The sequence below is a fragment of the Psammomys obesus genome, unplaced genomic scaffold (assembly GCF_907164565.1).
Source record: "Psammomys obesus unplaced genomic scaffold, mPsaObe1.curated_primary_1811, whole genome shotgun sequence".
In the NCBI taxonomy this organism is placed as follows: domain Eukaryota; kingdom Metazoa; phylum Chordata; class Mammalia; order Rodentia; family Muridae; genus Psammomys; species Psammomys obesus.
In genome coordinates this window covers 39,675,173-39,692,539 of record NW_026596040.1, presented here as the reverse complement: position 1 = coordinate 39,692,539, position 17,367 = coordinate 39,675,173, and the positions used below count along the sequence as shown (strand labels likewise).

The following is a 17,367-nucleotide window of genomic DNA, read 5'->3' as shown; positions in this document are numbered from 1 at the left end:
CTGAACAGCTTCTGTAAAGCAAAGGACACTGTCATCAAAACAAAACGCCTGCCTACAGATTGGGAAAGAATCTTCACTAACCCTTTATCTGACAGAGGACTAATATCGAGTATATACAAAGAACTAAAGAAGCTGAAAAACAGCAAACCAAGTAATCCAATTAAAAAATGGGGAACAGAGCTAAACAGAGAATTCTCGACAGAGGAATATCGAATGGCAGAGAAACACTTAAAGAAATGCTCATCCTCATTAGCCATCAGGGAAATGCAAATTAAAATGACCCTGAGATATCACCTCACACCCATCAGAATGGCCAAAATGAAAAACTCAAGGGACAACACATGCTGGAGAGGTTGTGGAGAAAGGTGAACCCTCCTCCACTGCTGGTGGGAATGTAAACTGGTACAACCACTCTGGAAATCTATCTGGCGCTTTCTAAGACAATTAGGAATAGTGCTTCCTCAAGACCCAGCTATACCACTGCTAGGTATATACCCAAAGTTTGCTCAAGTACACAGAAGGGATATTTGCTCAACCATGTTTATAGCAGCTTTATTTGTAATAGCCAGAACCTGGAAACAACCCAGATGTCCATCAACGGAGGAATGGTTACAGAAATCATGGTATTTTTACACAATGGAATACTACTCAGCAATCAAAAAGGAGGAAATCATGAAATTTGCAGGCAAATGGTGGGATCTAGAAAAGATCATTCTGAGTGAAATATCCCAGAAGGAGAAAGACAAACACGGTATATACTCACTTATATAGAACTATAAGATATAATAAACATAATGAAATCTATACACCTAAAAAAGATAATCAAGAAAGCGGACATGGGGTAAGATGATCAATCCTCATTTTGAAAGTCAGATGGGATACGCATTGAACATTGACAGGAGTTTACTGAACGCATTGGAAAGACTCTAACTAGCAGTGTTTTCAAAGCAAAGACTCATGACCAAACCTCTGGCAGAGTACAGGGAATCATAAGAAAGAAGGGGAGTTAGACTGATGAGGAAAGGATAGGAGCTCCACAAGGACCAAAGATATCTGGGCACAGGGTCTTTTCTGAGACTGACATGCAACCAAGGACCATGTATGAATGTAACCCAGAACCTCTGCTCAGATGTAGCCTGTGGTAGCTCAGTAACCAATTGGTTTCCCATAGTGAGGGGAACAAGGACTATTTCTAACATGAACTCAATGGCTGGCTCTTTGGCCTCCCCACCCCCCAAGGGAGGAGCAGTCTTGTTAGGCCACAGAGGAGAGCTTTGCAGCCAGTCCTGAAGATACCTGATAAAACAGGATCAGATGAATGGGGAGAAGGTTCCCCCTATCAGTGGACTTGGCAAAGGGCGTGGTGGAGAGGAGGGAGGGAGGGAGGGACTGGGAGGGAATGAGGGATCGGGACACGGCTGGGATACAGAGTTAATAAAATGTAACTGATAAGAAAAAAATAAAATACAAAAATAAAATAAAATAGTGAAAGAGACCGCCCAGTGAAAGGAAATGACTCCAAACAGTAACTCAAAGAAGAGAGAATGTATTTCTAAAATGAACTGTGTAATTAGAAAATATTTATTACCTTTCTTCTCTTAGGTAATTGAAAAGATAACTGTAAAAAAATAATATACAGCCACGTAAAAAGTCTAATATACAGAGAATAGCAATATTTGTCAATATCAGAAGAAGGGGTGACCGGAAGCAGATCTTTTTTGCAATAAGGAAATGGTTTCAGATTTTATCCATAAGCAGAGAGAAAATAACCAGGGCTTGAAGGGAAAGCTCATACAAATAAAAACTAAAGTAAACCTGCTTTCTTCTCATAGATTCTTTAACTATCAAAGTTTATAACAAGGTACCCTTTGAACATTGTATTTATGGAAAGGATACTTGTATATCTCTATATAATAATATGGAAAATAGAGAAAAAAGTAGAACTACAGAGGAATGATGTCTCTATGTCCCACGAAATTAAGTTAGTGAAAGTTCAAAGCCATTCTTATAAATTAAGGTGTGTCATAGGAGCCCTGAGCAACCACTGATGTAAACCAGAGCAATTACAAAGATGACTAAAAGGCAACATAAGAATGGATGCAGAGCCACTTTTGATGAGAACTGATAGACTAATACCAGAAAGGAGAGGAGAACCTCCCCTATCAGTGGACTTGGGGAGTGGCATGCATGCAGAAAGGGGAGGGAGGGTGGGATCAGGAGGGAAGAAGGGATAGGCTTTTGGAGGATACAAAATGAATAAAGTGTAATTAATAAAAAATTAAAAAAACATTATGTGATGAAAGCCAGGATTTGAAAGCAAAAAGAAAAAAAAAAAAAAAGAATGGATGCAGAAATTGTGGTACATCTATACAATGGAATATTACTCAGCAATGAAAAATAAGGAAATCATGAAATTTGCAGGTAAATGCTGGGACCTGGATAGGATCATCCTGAGTGAGTTGTCCCAGAAGCAAAAAGACACACACAGTATATACTCACTCATATAGACATACAACATAGGACAAACCCACTAAAATCTGTGCATCTAAAGAAACTAAGCAAGAGAGAGGACACTAACTAAAACACTCAATCCCCATCCTGAAAGGCAAAGAGGATGGACATCAGAAGAAGAAAAAAAAAAGGAAACAAACTAGGAACCTACCACAGAGGGCCTCTGAAAGCCTCTGCCCTGCAGACTATCAAAGCAGATGCTGAGCCTGATGGCCAACTGATGGGCAGAGTGAATGGAATTTTATGTAAGAAGTGGGAAATAGTAAGAGCTGGAGAGGACAGGGTCTCCACAAGGAGAGCAACATAACAAGAAAATTTGAACACAGGGAACTTCCCAGAGACTCATACTCCAACCAAGGACTATTCGTGGAGATAACCTAGAACCCCTGCACAGATGTAGCCCATGGCAGTTCAGTGTCCAAGTGGGTTACATAGTAATGGGAAGAGGGACTGCCTCTGACATAATGTGATTGGCCTGCTCGTTGATCACTTCCCCCTGAGGGGGGAGCAGCCTTATCAGGCCACAGAAGATGACAATGCAGCCACTTTTGATGAGAACTGATAGACTAAGATCAGAAAGGAAGGAGAGGAGGACCTCCCCTATCAGTGGACTTGGGGAGTGGCATGCATGCAGAAAGGGGAGGGAGGGTGGGATCAAGATGGGAGGAGGGAGGGGCTTATGGGGGGATACAAAATGAATAAAGTGTAATTAATAAAAAATTTAAAAAAGTTAAAAAAAAGAAAGGATAGTAGTGAGAAAGCTATGAAGGCACAAAGGAACAAAACAGATAGGAGATATAAACAAGACACAAGCTCAGCTATAATAATTAATAGTTTTAGATGTAAATAGGGTTTTAGAGCCAACTAAAAGGTGGAATGTTGCCAGATTGTTTAAAAAAACAAAAGATAATTGAACTTGACTTCAGTACTTATTGTTTATAGAAGACATGTAGATCCAAGAGAAACATAGATAGTAAAAAAAAATAAACATCAGAAATTAGAGACACAGAAGTTACAAAAAAAATCTGAGTAGCTTTACAAACAGCACAGAAAATATACTTGGAAAAATATATGCAAGATTAAAGACATTTTACAATGGAACAATGTGTACCCACTGGCTATTGGAGTTATGGAAATTATATTCATACACTCACTTAATGACATATAATAATGGTGTTTAAATCCTTAGTGGCAAAATAAAAATACACAAGGCAAGATTTTATAGAAATGAAGGTGAAAGTCTAAATAATAGGTGGAGATGGTAATACTTCACTTTAATATCAGCAGAAGAAGCAAATAAGACACTGGCAACACAGGGCAAGCAGTAGATCAGGCTTCTCTAGAATGTTCTGTTTACATCATGGCTGCACATTCTCTGCACTGCCTTCCTGACAGTCTCCCAGAAAGGACAGAGCCCAATCCACAACATTTTTATAGTAAAACTGAAATAGAATGAAATTAATGGTACATATCACAGGAAATTTCAGATGTGTAAATTACCACGTTCAGGGAGAATACAATTCAGAGAAGAAACCAGGAGGAAAATTCTGAAATATTTTAAATATATTAGAACAAAGGCACAACACATCAAACCTTATAACACATGCAACAAAAGGAACCCAAAGGAGGAAGTCTTAACCTGTAAATTACTGTGTTTACTAAAGAGAACAAGAAGCTAATTACCCTATCTTACACTAAAGGCAACAATAAGGAGAACAAGGTAAATTTAATGCAAGTAGATTTAAAGGAATAAAAATGTCAGAGTGTCATCAGAATGGCCAAGATAAAAAACTCAAGTGACAACACATGCTGGAAAGGATGTGCAGAAAGGGGAAGCCTCCTCCATTGCTGGTGAGAATGTAAACTTGTACAACCACTTTGGAAATCAATCTGGAGCTTCTTAGAAAATTAGGAATTGTGCTACCAAAAGATCCAGCTATCCCACTCCTAGGCATATATCCAAAAGATGCTCAAGTATACAACAAGGACACTTGCTCAACCATGTTTGTAGCAGATTTATTCATAATAGCCAGAAGTTGGAAAGAAGCCAGATGTCCCTCAGTTTAGGAATGGATACAGAAATTATGGTACATTTACACAATGGAATACTACTGAGCACTTAAAAACAAGGAAAGCATGAAATTTGCAGGCAAATGGTGGGAACTAGAAAAGATCATCTGGAGAGAGGTATCCCAGAAGCAGAAAGACACACATGGTATATACTCACTCATGTGGCTATTAGCCATATAATATAGGATAAACATACTAAAATCTATACTCATAAAGAAGCTAAACAAGGAAGACCCTGGGGAAGATGCTCAATCCTCATTCAGAAGGACAAACACGATAGATATCAGAAGCAGGAGTAGACAGGGAACAGGACAGGAGCCTACCACAGAGGGCCTCTCAAAGACTCTACTGACCCAGGTATGGAAGCAGAGCCAAACTCTGGGCACAGTGCAGGGAATCTTATGAAAGAAGAGGGAAATAGAAAGACCTGGAGGGGACAGGAACTCCAAAAGGAGATCAACAGAGCCAAAAATAGTGAACCCTGGAGGCCCTGCAGAGACTGATACCCCAACCAAGAAAAATGCATAGAGAGAACCTAAAACACAGGCTCAGATATTCCCCATAGACTCAGTGGGGTCCATAGTAAGGGGAGCAGGAGCTTTTTCTGGCATAAATTGAGTGGCAGGCTCTCTGATCACCTCTCCCTCGGGCAGGGGTGTAGCCTTGCCAGGCCACAGAGAAAAACAATGCAACCAGTCCTGATGAAACCTGATAACCTAGGGTCAAATAGAAGGGGAGAAGGACCTCCTCTATCAGTGGACTAGGGGAGCATCGTGGGGGGCGGAAAAGAAAGGAGGGTGGGATTAGAAGGAAGGAGGGTGGGATTAGGAGGAGATGAGGGAGGGGGGCCATAGCTGGGATACAAATTGAATAAATTGTAATAAATGATAGTAATAAAAATATTTTAACATAAAAATATCAAGGTGTACTCTAGTGATGCATAATATAAAGTAATTAAAGCATATACAGACAAAACTAAATGATAGTTCTTTAACATGGCAGCCTCCCTTAAATCCTCTGTTTAAGCAGGTTAAAAACAAAACTCATTGGTTTTAATTATTTTGACATCTATTTATCATTTGTCTATGAATGTGTGTGTGCATGCAAACGTGTGTGCATTTGTGTGTTTATGTGTGTGCGTGCACATACCAAAACATGCATGTGGAGGTCATAGGACAACTTTTAGGAGTGAGTTCTCTCTTCCCAACCTGTGAGTTTGAGTTAAAATGAGGTCATTAAGCTTGCTGGCAATGACCTTTATTTGTTGAACTGTGTTGCCAATCCAAAAAAAAAAAAAAAAATTATACAGTTCCCTTAATTGTTTTCTCTGAATATTAAGTTGAATAATGCATGTATTTATGGCTGCATGAGCCATTGAAAATACCCAAGGAAATGTACGCTATTACAATAATTATTATTACTATTATACACTGCCAGTAGTTAAGAGATGATAGTCAGTTGCTACTGGATACACAGCTCAGGTAATTAACAAGTAGTCATGTGAAGATGGGAGAGGTGGCCAGCTATTGAGAGTACTCGGTGTCCTTGCAGAGGGTCAGGGTTGGATTCTCAGCACCCCCATAGTAGTTCACTGTCATCCGTGACCCCAGTTCCATGGACCCCAGATCCGTGACACCCTCCATGACTCCATTTTCAGGCTTGTGATCCCCTCTTCTTACCTCTGCTGGCAACAGGGCTACTCATAATGCACATTTCTATATGTAGAACAAATGCATGTCCAAATAAAATTAAATCTCTTTGAAATGTAAAGCATTTACATAATTAGCTGAACATAATCTCACAGTTCAGGGTTTGGTCCTTCAGGACTCATTAGTTTTTAAATTGCTATACAAGGTACAAGAGTACTCATGGAGTGAATTTCCAGGAGTTACGCGATGAGGGGCATGTACTTAAGGTAAGATATATGATCGGGTGCAAAATCTTTGCAATGGAATGGATGATGCAAAAGAAGTCTAAGTGTCAGAGAACATAAGGTGACATTTGTAAACTATTTTGTCACTGACAGGAATGGGACTGGGTCACAGCTGACCTGCTGACAGACACATGCACTTAAACTATGTTGAAGGGCTGTGAACTTTGTAAATTTGACCCACTCAGTTTCCTCAAGTATGTAGTAGTTCTAACCAGAAAACCAAATCACCTCCCTTGGATATTGATAGTGACTCATCAAGAAGTTGCTCCTCTTTGCTAAGAAGGCACTAATCGGAGGTGTAATACTTGAACTACACAGAAGTGTTTTAGGGCCAGATAACAGAAAGTCCACTTAAATGGCTAAAATGTGTGGATTGGCTGCATGTTTGCAGCAATGAAGAACGATTTAAGGACTCTTTCTGGGTCTCAGTTATGTTACAAAAGACACAGGCTTCTATGCTCCCTCTCTCTGCCCAGCATTATCTGTGTAAACATAGTGATCTTCCATCTGCACGCCCAGCACAAGATTTTATATATTGAATGTGAACACACAGGCTGCTTTTCTATTTATTCTGTTTTCCAGACTAGAAGAAGAGTTGTGGCAAAGGGAGAAGCATGCAAATGAAGACTGTTCAAAGAGCACACTCAAGAATTCATTCCTCTGACAACGCATGGGGCTATCTGTCACCAGGCTGCTAGGGCCAGTGTGAGTTTAAGTAGCGCCAACCATATTGTATGCATGGATTCATTGTACCTCACAATATCCACTTTTTGCACATGAAGAAAGAGGGCACAGACAGGCTACTTGCTAAAGAAAAATGTCCGTACTTTAGGTGCTTTTTTTTTTTTTAAACCTGAAGAGTTCTAGGCTCCTCCTGCGCTGACTGACTTTAGCATTAAAGGTGATCGGAGTTGAGGATGAAATCAAGCATTTCCTGTACTCCTTGGCTGGAATCACTGGACAGAACCATATGTGAGAAACTGAGTCACACAATAGCGGCCTGTGAAGCAAAGCAACACATCAGGCGCTACACATCACTCTCAGCCAATAAACTTCAGCTGACATTCTAGAACTGGATACACTTACTGAGGATACGCTTGGCTTTCAAAAGGGAAAAATCAAAACTGGCCAAGTATAGTTAAAAGTACCATGATGCAAAAACTATTTTCTGTTTCTTATTTAATTTGTTTTGTAGGAGTTTGAGTACATGGTCTTTCCAAGCTGAGCAAGTGCTCACTACCTCTAAGCAATATCCCTGTCGCCTGGTTGTAGTTTTTGGTGCTGTGTCTAGAAGGCAGCACTCACAGACCTGTTGGAAGCAAGCCCTCTCCAGCAGTGTGGAGTGGCAACAGTGGCTTCGACGGCTGGACGTGCTGCCATCATGACTGTCTTCATTCATGACATGGGAATCACTCACTCCCCTGGCCTCAGCATTAACATGACTAGTTTTGGAAATTAGGAGTCTTCCCAGGGAATGCAGCCCGATCTTCACAGGTGTGGCATGAATGCACCCCAGGGCTGCATTCAAAGGCCAGTATACTACCTGGAAGGCAATCAGAGAAACAGCTCTGACTCTGAATATAAGCCAGTATGAAACCAGGTAGGAAAGGGATCATGAAAATAGAAGGGACAGAGTGACTCCTCAGCAGAGCCAGTGTCTAGAGTCCCAAATACGGTCATAGACTCCATGAAAAGACAAAAAGATATTGGGAGAGGCATTGAATTTCAGGAGGTTATTATACTACTATAACAATCTAGAAAGGTGTGTTCAAGAAAAGATGAACAAATGATACCTACATGACATAGATAAGACATGATTCTATCTAGAATGTCCTTTGCAAGCAAGATAATGGGAATAGAGTTTCATGATCAGTAAAATTTTATATGTGTGTTGATTATATTGCTGCTTTCACTGTTCTCTTTATTGCCATTCATCTAAAATTACTTAGTTCAGAGGCTTGCCTACTTTTGTGTGTTCTATGCAAGTATGGACCTCCTCTCTGAGTTTCCAAAGAAGGAAAACTGACACAGCCATTCCCTTCATCCCCATCCCTAACCTCAGATCCTGGAAGAGAAATGAAGCTTGACAGGGTCCACAATGCCCAGGAGACCAAATTTGCTGAAGAGCAGCCACTAGCAACACAAAAGGAGACCTGCCCTGCTGAGCTGCTCAACGGGCTCACTCCATCTATTTACGAGAAGAGCACATTCATCCTGATTGTAATAAGTGAGCTCCGAGGGCTAGGCGTGCTCTTTAATCTCAGAAATGCCGCCGTGAACTCCAGTTCACCTGCTCGATTTATTTACATGGCTTCTGCCCACTAACAAATACAACTCTCTATCACATTAATCAACATTTATCAACCAGCAGCGGGAGCATCATTTTGTAATTTAAGTAAAATAGAGAGGGAGTGAAATGGAACAGAGAGCGTAAAACTCCCATCATTCTGTGGCTATTTTATCTCTCTGTATTTTATTCCCGTAATAAATGATGTACTTCTGACTTGAACAATATAGCAACCCTGTGCTCTGTTTGTTTAATGTTTTCACACCAAGGACGATCCAACTCAGTCTAATATGCACATCAGGATCAGGGAGAAAAAAAAATGGTCAAATTCAGATCTGGAATGTTTAAGATCACTCAAGTAAAGAAAAGCTAGATTACTCACAATGTTGTCAGGTGTTTGGTGATGTTAACCCAGATAAGTTATCAACAAGTAACAAAATAATTTTTGTATATGGCATCTGTGACCATCAACATGAATCATTTATTCATTCATATTTTAGCAATTGTTGAACAGCAAGTATTATCAGAAATTATTTTGGGTTCTGAAGAAATTGCCAATAACAGAAAAAAGCACCCCTCCCCCATCAAAAAAGGTGGATTACAGAACACAGAATATACATACATGAGAAAATGACATGTGGTGGCGTTATGATGAAAAGCACAGTGGACTAGTGGGGCTGAACAGGAGTGCTGTCCGTACACAGCAACCAAAACCACTGTGCTTTAATGATCATGGAGCAGAAACCTGAATGAAAGCAGGGGACTCGCACACCCATATTTCTGAAGAAACTGCAGTCCAGGCAGCAGGAAAGGAACAATAAGGAGCATCTGAGGAGCAGCTGTGAGGTAGGCAAGGTCATCGGCAAGGCAGAGTTGTACAAAGCAGCCGGAATTTGAAAGTGACAATAATTAAGTAGAAGGTTCTTAAGTCAAGTTATGACTTTACCCCTAAACGTATTACTCAAGAGCAGAGCATTTGTAGCTGCTTATCTTTAAAATGAAACATTGCTACTGCATATTAACCATTTGAATGATGTTGACAACAGCAAAGAGAGCAGGACAGGAAGTGGGCCATTTACTACTTGGTAAAAGTTTTTAAAAACTGACTTTTTATTTAACATTCTTAGTTGAGCATACAAAGAAAGACAGCTACAGTTACTATATAATGCTCAATAATTATCACAGACAAAATTAACAATGAAATTTAAAAATTTTGAGCAGTTGAACAATGTGTAGAGTTCACTTTTTGACGTCTCCATTTGCAGTTATCCCTGTTTCTGAGGTTCAATTCTTCCCAAATTTTAAAGAGTAGATCTGCACCCCACTTTTTAATTGTCTTATTTGGTTGGTTGGTGTCTAATTTCTTGATTTCTTTATATATTTTGGATATTAGCTGTAATGGAAGTTTTGGTTTCCATAAAAACTCAGTTATATTATGTAAATATGTTTTTGCTTTAATCTCAACTGTGGGATTGTAGGTTGGGCCATAGTTTGTCCACAGCTGATAATTGTCTCCGGTGGAGTGTGGTTTTGCCAGCTCCTAACAGCTGCCTCCTGCAGCATGTGCAGGGGGTGAGGGGGGAAGGGGAAGGGCAGCATCCCTGATCTCACAGGACCTCACAGCAGGTTGAGTGGCAGGGCCATCTCTCCCTCCTTCTCACCCTCATCCACCGGGGCCAGCCATACTGTGCTTCTAAGGTGAGGTGCACAGCCCACTCTCCTAAGTGCTGTAGGGAGCAAGGGGCAGGGACAGCTCACCCACTTTCATGACCATGGAGTCGGCTCTCCTGGGGTGAAGGGGTCACTGTAGAGTGGAGGGGTGACAGGGTCAGCTCTCCCTCACTCTTGCCCTTGCGGCTGCTCTTCTGTCCCCTGCCACCACAGTCAGCTCTCTGAGAGTCTGCCTGTGCCTGCTCTCTGGAGAGGTGCTGCTCTCGACCTGCATGTGGTTCCTGGTGGCTGCGCATCAGAGACAGCCCCGTGTTCTATAGTGGTAACATGAGCCACAGACATCCACACCAATCCCTAGTGCTGCGTAGTCATGGGGACAGACATGGCCCTCAGCTGCAGCTCAGGCTGGGACTCCTCTTCGCCCTGGAGTCTCCAGTTCTACCCTTCTTCATAACACTCAAGTGGTCCCACTTCTTTCTCTCCCATCCGACCATCATATACTTGCACATTGTGATGGCTCCCACTGCAAGCTGGACATATTGCTCGGGGGTCCCTTAGTGACGTCTTCCATCTGTGCTGCTTGGCTTCATGGCAAGTGGGTGTCTATGGCCCGCCTGTGCCATGCGCTGGAGGGCAGGTCTTAGTATGGCATGGCAGTCAGCAGGTTTCTGTCTGTCTTCCTCCTCCTGCGCTGTGCTGCCTGGATTTGATTTGGTTTGATTCTTTTGAGTCTTAGGTCTAAGACAATTTTGGCCACCAAGTCAGGCATCAAGCTAGGATGAACAAAGACTGTTACCTGCTCTTCCCCTGACTGATAGAAGAACACCAACACCAACAAGGGGTCTCTTTGTCCACTGCCAGGCGTGTGACAAAGTTTTAAGAGATCTGAGATGTCATTTTTTCCCCTTGTGGAAATGATATTGAGGGATGAAAGTTCTAGCCTTCTTTTCAGAGTCAGGCGTCTAACAGACAGGACTTCATTTCACCATGCCCCATGCTGATCCTCTCTTCTACTACCTTCTGGTGTGGCTTTCCAAGTCTAGTCTCCCTACTATGAGTAAACTTTGGTGGGTACAAGCAGGATAACTTGGAAGCTGGGTGTCTAGGCATCAGAGATCAGGAAAGAAATCTGGGAGATCTGGAAGCAAGATTCTGGAGGAGATGGCTGCTTATATGATAGAAAGAAGTAGGCCTCATCTGACACATGGGCATAGTTGATCCCAGAGGAAACAGGTATTTGACAGCAGTGAAGTGTGAAATCCTGAAGGAATAAGGAGGATTGTGGGGTGAAGCTGAGCATTGCTCTCTCAGAACCTCAGAAAAAGCAGATGAGAGAGATGGACTGCCTTTGGGGTGGAAATGAACAGTGATTTCCTGAAGGATGGGCAAGGGAGGTGTCTGAAGATAGGGATCTGTTGGGAAGAAAAGAGCATCACCTGGTGGATGATGGAGGGGGATTCAGAGGACCCAGGTCTTTAGGTTGGGGAGGAGCGAATTCTGCCTAGCCCAGGGAAGGCATGTCCCAGAGGGCCCAGCCTTTCAGTCAGGAAAGAACAGGTCTAGGTGGCTTGTGAGAATTTACTCATTTGACTTTTACACCAACTCTCCCTTTTCATTTAAAAAATCATTTCAAATTTCATCATGAATTTATACCAAGAAGAAAGTTCTACTTGATACTGTGAAGTGTAAAACCAATTTTTAAATGTTATTGATGCATCGAAAACCTTGCTGTACTTGCTTCTAAGTTCTAGTTTTGTTGACTCTGTCATATTCTTCTTATGTTCATCTGCAAAGATAGTTTATTTCTTTCTTTCACGTTCTTGTCAGTTCTCACAAAGAAGATAGTTTCTTTCTTTCTTTCATGTTCTTGTCAGTTCTCACAAAGAAACAGAGAATAGAAGTACAATAATATCTATTAAATAATTTTAATAGATAATTAATTTTCTTATAAAACAGAATTAATTGGGCTTGGATGGGTCCGTTATTGAATTCAACCTTTTATTTTCTGTGATAAATTTTGAATTTTTTTGGTGCTGAGGATTGAACCTGGAGCTAATGGCATATTACGAATATGTTTTATACCTTTTCTCTGTTTGTGCATGCATGTGTGGGCCTATGTGCGCACATGAGTCTAGGGCTTTCAGTGTAATGTGGTAAAAACAGTGCTGAGATTTTATTATACATGCGTATTATAATTTCTCTTCAACAATTTATGTAATTATGTGAATTATCATCTTCATTGGAGTGATGAAATATATAAATTAATTTTAAATGTTGTACCAATATCCAATAAGTGAAATTCTATCCAGCTATAGTACATAACTTGTGTTATACATTGTTGTATTTGATTTGATATTACTTGAGTTTTTTTTTTTTTTTTTGCAGTTGGGTTCATGAGAGGTATTGGTATTCCTTTTCCCATTTTTGCAATATGTTACTCTGTTAATGATAGTAGAATGCTGTTCCTCTTTGTAAATTTTTTTTAAAGTTTCCCTTGTTTCTAATTTCTAGAAAAGAGTCTAAATAATGGCTGGATAGTAATCCTGAAATGTTTGGTAGAATCCAACAGTGGATCCATCTGAGCAAAATTAATTCTGTTTTAGAAGATAATTAGTTTTCTATGCAAATTATTTAATAGATATTACTCAACTTAGATTCTCTCTTTCTTTGTGAGAACTGACAGTGTCTTTTGAAGAATTCTTCTATTTTATCTAGTTCATCGGTTATGGAGATTGTCATAATATTTACTTATTATCAATTAAATGTCTATGAAATCTGTATTAATTTGTACTCTGTAATTTCTAGTATAAATTACTTACCTGCTCACCATTTTTCTAGTTAGAAGAATACTAGTTTTATTGACTCAAAGACCTGATATTGTTTTACTGTTATTCTCTGGTAATAATTGATTTTCATTTTCATTTATTTCTGCTGTGGTTTTATTAGATTTATTCACCCTACTTTATATTTAATGTACTTCTTTCCCTCTTTTCCATAGATAGAAGTATAGATTACTAATTTTAGATTTTCCATAAGGTGTACATTCAATTATATAGATTTTTCTCTAAGTACTGTTTTCACTGTCTATAACAAATTTTAATAAGTTGTCATTTTATCTTGGCTCTTTTATTTTTCTGAATATTTCTTGTCTGAATTGTGTATTATTTAAAATTGTATTGCTTACTTGGCAAAAATTCTGATCTTTCCTGTTTTTTAATTTCATAAATAATATTATTGTTTTCTGAGCTAAAATATTGCATGATTATGTTCTTTTCAATCTATTATTGTGAATTTTATGGCCCCAGATAGTATCTATCTTGGTCCACGTTGTATGAGAACCTAAGTTGTGTTAGTATCATTCTCTACCCAATTGTTTTTAGCATATGCATATAGCATTGTATTAAAACTAAACAAGTTGCAAATAACATATTTAGAATTACTTATTAAATATTGTGAGAACCTATGGCTTTTATCTGAAAATTTATGACATTGGCACTTAAGGCGATTACTGATGTACTAAAATAGCTACCAACTTTATTACAATTTTATATTTTATTTTATGTCTATTGCTCTTTATTTTATGTCTATTGTTTTTCTCCCAGGCTTCTTCTGTTTGTGGAATTTCATTGAACATTTTAGGTGATTGTGTTTTATCTTTTCTTAGCATATCAGTTACAGGTTTTCTTTCAAAAAATTATACCTGGTTATTATTAACAATATATATTTACAGCTAATTTAACTCCACTTTCAAACAATACTGTAAAGCTTCATACCCTGTGCATATATCTGATAATACCAAAATAGTCCTAAGTTTTCTTCCATCAATTGTCTCATTGTTGTTATTCATTTTACTCTTATCTTCATAGTAAATATTCAAAGGCATCATTATTAATATTAGTTTGAACAAAATTACTTATTCAATAAATAAAAAATATTAAAAGTGTTGGTATTTCTCTCACTTATACTTTCTGCTACTCCCCTTACATTGTGCAGTTCTGTACTTTAACCTGTGTAATGTTCCTTCTCACTCACGTCTTTTTCTTAACATTGTTGCAAATCAAATCAATTTGTGCACAATTCCTTCATTTTCATTTATCCTTCATATTTAAAAAGTGTTTTTATAGGGTTGATTTTTACTTCTTCTAATTCTTAGCAATCAACATTTTAAGTCCTTGATTTTGTATTTTTCCTGGAATGTTTTCCCAAGAAGAGTTTGATGCCCTTATAAACTTTGTCTCTCTATGAGTGACTTAACCTCTATCCTTTCCTTCTTTCAGGGCTTAGTTTTGATGCTTTGTTGCTCAAATATAAAATGCCCATGTGCAGGAGTAATTTTTGCGTTATCAAAGGTTGATAATCTGAAAGATATTTGTAGCTGATTTGGAGTCTCTTAGTTTAGGCTTTCAAAATATTGTATTAGATATTGGATATCTAAATGCAGAAAGCATATGTTTTCCAAAGGCCTGAAAGTTATGGATGAAATCTCAAAGCACTAGAATGTTTGAGTTGTTAGGGAGGTTCTTTTAGTGACTGCTACTTTTCCATTGTATGCTCACATGGAGGAAAGTAGAGATGGGACAAGCTTTCTTGTGTCTCTTCATAGAAGGCCCTAATCATATTTATTTGAGCTTCAGCTTCATGAATAAGGTTGGATAAGTCTTCAGCATATTAATGGGGGGTGTCCAGTCATTCAGCATAGAGTCATTACTTCTTCAAATAAATATTCCTTTTTTTTATTCTCTTTTATTATTTCCATCATGTGTACCCTGTTTTATTTATTTATTTATTTATTTTTGCTAGTTAAATCCCTTAATTCCATGTTGTGTTTTCTTCTTCACTGTTCTGTTTTGGAATTTTCTACTGATACATTTTCAACCTGAAAGATTCACTTTTCAACCATGCCCATCCTACTATTAAGTCCATCAAAGACATTATTTGTATTAGAGTATTATTTTTCCTTAGAAAATATTTCTGATTCTTGAAATTTCTTAGTGTGTGCATTGCTCATTTGCTCTCTCATGTTTGTTTTATTCAATAACATCCTTAATGTCTTACAAGCAGGATGTTAAACTCTAGGTATTATAATTGCTACAGCACTATCTTATCTGATAGTTGTCCCTATGATTTATCTGTCAAAACATTTAAATTTAATTTTGATTTTGGTCTCGTTCAGGGTCTTTTACTGTGACTTGAAATTTGTTTGTCATATTTGACACACCCCAATGAGTAAACAGGAATGTTATAGTGAACTATGGGTAGAGAATGTTTTTTCTATAGTCCTAGGATTAAATTTCAAATTCTTAATGAGACTGTATCTTAGAATTCTAAGCTACGCATGTGTTTCTTGGATTTTTCTCTATTTTTATAGTTGAAAGTGCATAGAATCAACATTTCTATCTTCCAAAATTGATTGGATTTGGAAACAAAGCAAGGCAAAGACTACTTTTACTCTGGAAACATATCTTTTTTTTTGGCGGGGGGGAAGTTCTTTTTAAGAATGACAAGATTTTCTAGTGTTTCTAAAAATGGATTTGTCCTTACTATTCCTGCATAAACTGCAGAGAACATCCTTCATTTTTAAGTAAAGTCCTGATAGAGCTTCCAGAAGGTAAAATGTTAAAATGATGCCACTTTAAGAGCTCTATTTTCTTTCCTCTGAAGAAGTCCTTCTGGCTCCAGGAAGAGACAGGTAAAAGCATTCCCAGATTTCATGCTGCTTTCCAGGGGTTACAGCCCACCCAGTTCTATAACCTCCACTCTGGAGAACTCCTGATGGCCTCAGGACCATCCAGGCATGCTGGACCAAAAGAACATCCAGGTTAAAGCCTGCCCAGCCTTTCTTCTGCCCACCTGAGATACAGCCAGCAGAGGAACATCTAGGCCTGAAGGTCCCCAGGAATACCCAGCCAGCAGAAGTGAGCAATCCGATATTCTCTGAGCAACACTAGCATGCCCAAGGCTCTGCCTACCTCCTTGATGAGTCCTGTTAGCATCAGGAACATCCAGCCAACACCAGGGTCAACCAGATGGCTAAAGGCCAGTGTAAGAACACAATCAACAAGAGCCAGGGCAACATGGCATCACCAGAACCCAGCTATCCTACTGCAGCGAGCCTTGGACACCCTGATTCAGCTGAAGCAAAAGAGGGCAACCTTAAATCCAACTTTATAAAGATAATAGAGGCCTTAAAAGAGGATCTGAATAAAACCCTTAAAGAAATACAAGAAAATTCAATCCAACAGGTGAATTAAATGAATTAATGTCTTACTGAGATGTAGGAAATACAATTAAACAAGTGAAGGAAGTGAATAAAACTGTCTAGGACCTGAAAATGGCAATAGAAGCAATAAAGAAAATACAAACTGAGGCAATCCTTGCGGTGGAAGACGTCTGGAAGATAACAGAAACTACAGACACAAGCATCACCAGCAAAATTCAAGTGGTGGAAGAGAGAACCTCATGGGTAGAAGATACGATTGAAGAAATTGATACATCAATCAAATATAATGTTAAATCTAAAAAGTCTCTGTCTCAAACATCCAAGAAATCTGGGACACAATGAAAAGTTCAAACCTAAGAATAATAGGTATAGAAGAAGAACCCAAGTTCCAAGACCAAAAAAATATTTTCAGTAAAGTCATAGGAGAAAACTTCTGCAACCTAAAGAAAAAGATGCCTATAAAGATACAAAAAACTTACAAAACACCAAATAGATTGAACAAGAAAAAAAATCATCCTGTCACATAGTAATCAAACATTAAATGTACAGAACAAAGGAATACTATTTAAAAACTGCAAGGAAAAAAGGCAAAGTCATAAACAAAGGCAGACCTATTAGAATTACAGCTGGCTTCTTAAAAATCACTATAAAATCCAGAAGGGCTTGGGCAGATAT

The 17,367-nt window shown here is 38.8% G+C and overlaps 1 non-coding gene across 1 annotated transcript; it reads right to left on the bottom strand.

The window, feature by feature from the left end:
* Positions 1-11,195: 11,195 nt before the first annotated feature.
* Positions 11,196-11,338, bottom strand: LOC129688247 (small nucleolar RNA SNORA48). Its single transcript, XR_008721896.1, has one exon. It is a non-coding gene; the product is annotated as a small nucleolar RNA SNORA48 (small nucleolar RNA).
* Between the last annotated feature and the right edge of the window lie 6,029 nt (positions 11,339-17,367).